Genomic DNA, 6,712 nt, shown 5'->3' on the forward strand with positions numbered 1-6,712 from the left:
CCTACAACTAACGGGGGAAGGGAGCGCAGCCGCTAGTCGAACGCCACTCCCTCAGCAGCCCAGTGAGGAATGACCTGAGCCGACGCAGTTCGAGCGGGCTCACGTCCTGGTCCGTGCCCATAATTTTGATGGTGGCGCGGACCGACCCGATGAGCAGCGGCAGCTCCGACCACCTGTCGAGGGCCAGCCGGGTCTTATTTTGACGACCCTGGCACACAGCCATAAAATCCCAGAATTCCCTGACGAGTTTGAGGGGAGACTCGTCGAGGGGCACGAGGTCATCCATCACCTCATCGTCGATGGAGTCCGAATCGTCCTCCGCGCCCATCACCGAGTCTCCATCCTCCTCCGGGGGGTCGCCACCAGCTGCCGACCCATCCGTCGCGCATTGCGCAGCGAACGGCTCGGCCGCACTGGCCGGCCCTGCCTCTGCCCGGATCCCACCCCCAGGATTGGCGGCAGATGATTCCTCCCTGGGCTCCTCCGGGGGCGCCGGGCCAGGAGACGGCAGCGGTCCAGAGTCCCCCTCTGCCCCAGATGCCAGAACGACCGGAGAAATCGGAGAGAAAACAAATCCGAATTCCTCCAGGTCGTCCGGCGCCGGAGACTCAATCAGAGTACCTCCCCCTTCCCCGCCACCGGCCTCCGACCCAGCAGATGGGGTGTTTTCAACTAAAACCTCCACCAGGTCGAGCAGCCACTGGGAAAAGTCCGGGTCATATTGGGCGAGCTCATTTTCCCCGAACTCGCCTGACCCAGACCCCAGGCCGCCCGAACCGGCGAGGGGACATGGCACAGAAAGTATATCTATTTCCACCGCGGTTTGTTCTGTGAACCCCCACGGGCATGGTCTCGTCACAATCCCCGGGAGGCACTTGCTGGACAGACACATCTGCCTCAGCCTCCTGAGGGACAGGTGACCCCTGCCGATCGCTGGTGATGATGACAGCGAGGGGGGCGCAGTAGCCGCGACGGGCTACGACTCCTTCTGCTCGGAGGGACCATCCTCCTCCCGGTCCTCCTCCTCTTCCAGGGGGTCGCGCCTTCTTTTTATCACGGAGGGAGCGAGGGAGACCTCCATGTCTGCAGGGGCCTCCTCCTCTGCTCCCTCCGGTGGAGCAGGTTTGTCGGGTTCCTCGGGCCCGAGCCCAGCCTCAGGTATTGGCGTTTCCGCTAAGGCATTTGCGGCCACAGCCTCGGACACGAGGCCCCTCCCGCCCTCGTCAGCCTCGACCAACTCCGTGAGAAGCGCAGGTGTCAGGGGCTCCAAGTTTAAGGGCCGGCCCTCCACGGGGGGCCCCACCCTGAGGAGTTTTGTCTTTTGCCATGACTTCCTTCCTTGGTGGCATCAGCCTCCGACGTCGACCGTGCATCAGTGGCTCCCGACGTGTGGACAGATCTGAGGGGAGGAGCGGTGGCAGCACCAGCCTCGGCCACACTAGATGAACTGGTGGCCTTGGAGGCGGGGCAGTTTTTCCTAATGTGCCCCACCTCCTTACAGGCGTGGCACCACACACCGTCCGACGTCCAGAAGATGCGATATGCGGTCCCCTCGTGGAGGACGACGAAAGCCCCATCGGTGTCCTCCTCCCGCACCAGCTGTATAAAAAGCTGGCGCCGGAAGGAGAAAACGTGGCGAAGGCTGGCCTCTCGGAAGCCGAGTGGGATGGGCGTAATCCCCGACCTCACCTCCCCGAGTTGGCATAAGTGGAGGAGGAGGAGCTCACCAGGAATCAAAGGGCGGGAGGTTGGAAATAACCACCCTCTGCAAGGTGGCCTCGAGGGGGTTCACCGGCAGAGAGGTCCCGCCCATGGTGAGCCCCTTGGTGACGGCCAGGGACACCACCCGCTCTGACCTCATATAGAACACAGCCTTCCCGTACATTTTTGAGGCGGCGAGGATGGCTGAAGGGCCAACAACCCCAGCCATGGCCTTTACACACGCCTCAATTGTCATTGTGGGTTGGGTGTAGCTCTTCACCCCAAGCTTTTTCGTTATTAAACAGAAAAGTGATGGGGTGACAGAAGCAGCGGGAGCAGCCGTGGCTGTAGCTGCCACCGCCGCATAAGACTTAGCTGGCCCCGCCACCGGCGAAGAAATAGACGCCATTATAGGATGATTTTTTAAAAAGGGCTACACTCACCCCAAGTCACAGGCCTTAAGGTGTTAATGGCCTCTGTTTTTTTTTTAAAGTCCTCCCTTGAGCAGATGGAGCTGTTAAATTTAAGGCACACCTCTCCCCTTATTGATTGGAATTGGGAGATTAGTCTTCTCCCCTCTGCTCAAGTGGCAATTAATAAAATGATTAATGGAGGTGCCTCTTGAGAGAGAGAGCAGAGAGAGACAATGAGAGAGAGAGGGGGGGGTGGGAAGGTGTGAGGCCGCAAGGGCAGGGTTGCCACTCAGGATGGTGGGTGGGTGGGTGTCGGCAGGGGTGCACTCTCCGATGGAAAAATAAAGTCTCTGAAGGTGCTCTTCTGGCAGGGGGAGAAGATGTCTTCACCTGGGAAAGCTGGAGAATGCCAAGGCTCAGTCCTACACCAGGTCTTAACGATGTATTAATTGATTTAAATACTTCACCTTGGCAGCTCCAGCTGTCCCAGGCCAGGCAATAGAAAGGGTGCTTATTAGTGGTGTGTGTGGCCTAGTATTCTACAAGAGTCACACACACACACAGACACCCCTTGGTGTTCCGGCCAGTCATCTTTCCTCCCCCCACCTACAATATAAATCTTTTGGAGAATGCACCAAATGACACGCACCTGCAGATGTTCAGAAGAGGATGTGATCCTTCCCTCCTTGAAAGCAGTTGATGGTGGGTGTTGATTGCTGCTTCTCTCCCCTCTCTCCCTCTCCTGGAATGGAGGCCAATTTGAGGAGGCAGTGGTGGAAATGCCTCTCCTCTGGTAGGTGTTCGCCTCCTTTTCCCCTCTCCTCTCCTCTGTCCTCTCGCTCCAGGCACCTCTGTTCTGGATGATGATGAAGGTGGTAGTGGTGGCCTGTTGTTTCTCCTTCTCCTTCAATCCATGGTCAAGGAGACCACCACTTTCCACTCTCCTTTGGGTGAACCAGCAGCGCAGATAGCAGAGAATGAATGTGCCTCTTTTGGTAGGACCAATCAAAAATAAACAAATAAACTGTAACTAATAGAACTTTAAATAAATGTTAACAAAGCAAATTAGAATTTGATTATCCAAATCAATTATGCACTCCAGTCCCTGCGGCGGCCAGCGGTCATGGAAGTCCTCGAGCGTGCCGGCAGACACCGCATGCTCCATCTACAGGGCCACCCGGGCGCGAACATGGCCACGGAAGAGAGGGAGACAATCTGGCTGGATGACCCCCTCGACCGCCCGCTGCCTGGACCAATTGATGGCTTTCTTAGCCAGGCCCACGAGCAGACCCACGAGCAGGCACTCCAAACTGCCCGCTCCCCTCCGCACCGGGTGACCGTAGATCAAGAGCGTGGGACTGAAGTGCAACCAAAAATCGAGGAGCAGCCCCTTCAAATAATGGAAGAGGGGCTGCAACCTCTCACACTCCGTGTAAATGTGAAAAACGGACTCCTCCAGGCCGCAGAACAAACAGGCGGCCTGGGAGTCCGTGATCATACTTAAAAATATATTGCACGGGACGGCACCGTGCAACACCCTCCAGGCCAAGTCCCCAATAGAACAAGGGAGGACTCCCACATAGAGTGCCCTCCATTGGGGACCACCGCCTCCGCCGGCAGGCAAGACGGCATGCCAACGGTGTGTACAGACTGCAGGCGAAGATGACAAAGTGGAAACTGTGCAGGAGCAGCCCGTACAGGAAACACCTCCGTGTCGAATGAAAAGGCACGGAGGGTATTTCCTCGAGATGGTTCAAGTTGTGAGGCGCCGGTTCCCGAGGGGATTTTCGGGGCTGGACGCCGATAAGGAATTCCGTCCGAACGGGGGAAAACTCGGACGGGATCGCCCCACGCACTTGAGCCGCCTTGATACACCTTGTGGTGCAGATTTGCATTCATCGACCCGATGCCTTTGACCGCGAGCCGGACGTTGACCCAAGACATGCACCGCGCCAACTCCTCCGGCGCCATCCAGCCCGTTCCTCCGCCATCGAGCAGGTCCCCAACTCTAGTCACCTTGCCAGGCACAGCCCTGCATTCCGCCAGCCACCCGAACCCGCGAACGTGGAGGTGCGGGTTCCTGAACAGTGGCTCCCGAAGGACAGCCGCCATTCCTGATGGGGGAGAGCTCCACCTTGTAGGGGGATTCTCTTGCTTGCTCTGGTCTCCTGCCAGGCTTCTTGCAATAATTACACGTGAGTGGTTCGACCCACTCGCCTCTACAGTTCTCGACCTTGGACTTAGGTGCAGGAAGCTGTAGCGCAGAAAAACTCAATAGACCAGGTCGAATAGCACGAAATGGATGCCTTTATTGAACAGCTTGCAGCATTATAAAATACATGACATATGCACAGATTAAAGCAACTACAAGCATGCACACACCTATAAACTTAACTCTATAGAAATGGGGAACACACGGCACATCGTAAAAGGGGTAACACATTACAACTACCATTAACCCCCTCCTCTAGACCTAACTACGTTTCGATTTGAGGAACTCGGGATCATGCTCACCAGTTTAAGAATTGCGAATAAGGGGTTCACAGCCTTTCGACACCGCTTTCCATTGTCACGTGGGTTTGGAAGCTTCTGGCTCAGCTTGTTTTCCTGTTGGTTCTCCTGCGATGAGGCAGCCAATACAGCCTTGGTGAGCGCTCGCCACGGATGAATCCGTTACTGAGGTGATGTTAAGAACTGGATGCATATGGATGAATCCGTTACCGATGTGATGTTGAGACACTGGAGTGCCGGGCCCTGGGTGTCTTCTTCTCTGCCCTGGGTCGTCGATCTCTCGATGGTCTTCCCCGGGGCGGGACGCTGGTCCCAAAAAGCTTTCTTTATATAGTCATAATTGTCCTTCTGATTTGAAGCAGAGCTGGAGTACAGGGTGTCTTCTTCTTCGACCTGGGTCGTCGATGATCTCCCAACAAAAGTACCCGGGCCACCCTCGTCGTCTTCCCGTCGTGGCCGGACCTTGCCTGCCCGAACACTGAACACGTTCCGAACCGAAGTGCTGGGTGAAGGTCTCAACTGAGGAGTCTGTCCCAAAGCGTTGCACCGAAGAAGCTTTAAGAAGTGCAGCTCCTGATGGACTTTTTCAATCCACAGTTATACCTTTTTGGAACATTCTTATCTCCCGCCAAATCATAGTCCTGTCTTTGTAATGATTTTTGGCGGGCAGAACTCTCTGCAGGGGTGTTTTGTCTTCATAATGGGAGTTGGTGATAGCTTAGCTGGCCATCCTGGGACGATAATGTCTTTGCTTTGTCACCGTAACTTGGTTTGTATATTGATCGGTCTGGAGATTGCCCTGGATGGCTGTTAAACGGCTTCTCTTTGTACAGTAAATGGGTTAAAGTTTTCTTTCAATTGTCCGCCCATTTCTTGATGGGTCTCATCCTGCTACCCAAATCTGTCCTGTACTTATAATCTAATCAATATGTATACTCAGTTCCATGAGTTTCGGCTTCCCGAAACTGATTTTCGCGGGCTTTAATGTCCTCAATCCACAAGCCTGTCTGGCTTGCAGGAACAGAAATTCAAATGGTCCCAGAAGCTGGTCAGGAGGTCTGGCGGCCATTTTGTGTGCCCTTTTTTTCAAAGGTTTCTCTGTACAAGCTTCTTTTGGCCAATAAAGCTGTTTTATTAACCCTAATTTCATGCGTGATTATTTATGAAAATTTCGCGAATCTTACAGCCCTCCTGTGATACTGATAGCTTGCTTAAAGTATCAATAACTCTTGATGAGCAAATTTTCCCTGATTCCCCACATCCAAACATTCCTGGTAATTAACTATCTATGACCCCCACTGTAGTGTATGTACCCGTCTACCTTTAAGGGAACTATTGAATACCCGTCTACCTTTAAGGGAACTACTTTAGGTGTGGCACTATTTGTTTGGCTTCTGTATACTGTAATACCGATAGTGACCACACCAGTATATAAGTTTTGTAGCAGGATTTCTGGGGCAGATTCGCCCGGACCTTCGAATAGTAAAGACCTGTTTGTTTGTTACTTCTGAAGTCTTGTATTTATTAACTGCACAACCCACAGACTTTACAGTGGCGACGAGTCCGATCGTATCCTGCAGCAAGATTACCATAAGCAACGAAGAGCGTCGAAGAGAGACAACCGCCCTCGTCGTGCTACCAAAAGAAAACACGAGGCTGCAACAACAGAAAGCAGGAAGACTAACAACAAAAGCTGTATCAGCAACAGGCACTGGCTAGCCTTCTGCCACGGTGCGGAGTGAGCCGACCAGCAAGAAACAAGGCGGCCGAAGAGACTGTGAGTAGGGGAAGGTGTAGAAGCATCCGGAGGATAAGGGCAGAGCACTCGACCTTGGTCGAGGGGGAGCTGTGCCGGCCAAAAGTCGGGTCCAACGGCGTCGGGTGACAGCCGGACCGCGATCGCCGGGACAATCGGGGCAGCGACCGCAGCCATGAAGTGCTGAGCCTGCGAGTAGGCGCGGGAAGAGAAACCCAGCCGCAGCCGGGGAGGGAAACACCGATCTGCGAGAGGGCTGGGGAAGTGAACGGGAACCGTGTGGGTGAGAGCCGGGTGCGGAGAGAGAGACTGCGAGGAGCCGGTCCAGCGG

The sequence above is a fragment of the Somniosus microcephalus genome, unplaced genomic scaffold (assembly GCF_052327205.1).
Source record: "Somniosus microcephalus isolate GS21.2 unplaced genomic scaffold, FLI_Smic_1.0 unresolved_chr3, whole genome shotgun sequence".
NCBI lineage: Eukaryota > Metazoa > Chordata > Chondrichthyes > Squaliformes > Somniosidae > Somniosus > Somniosus microcephalus.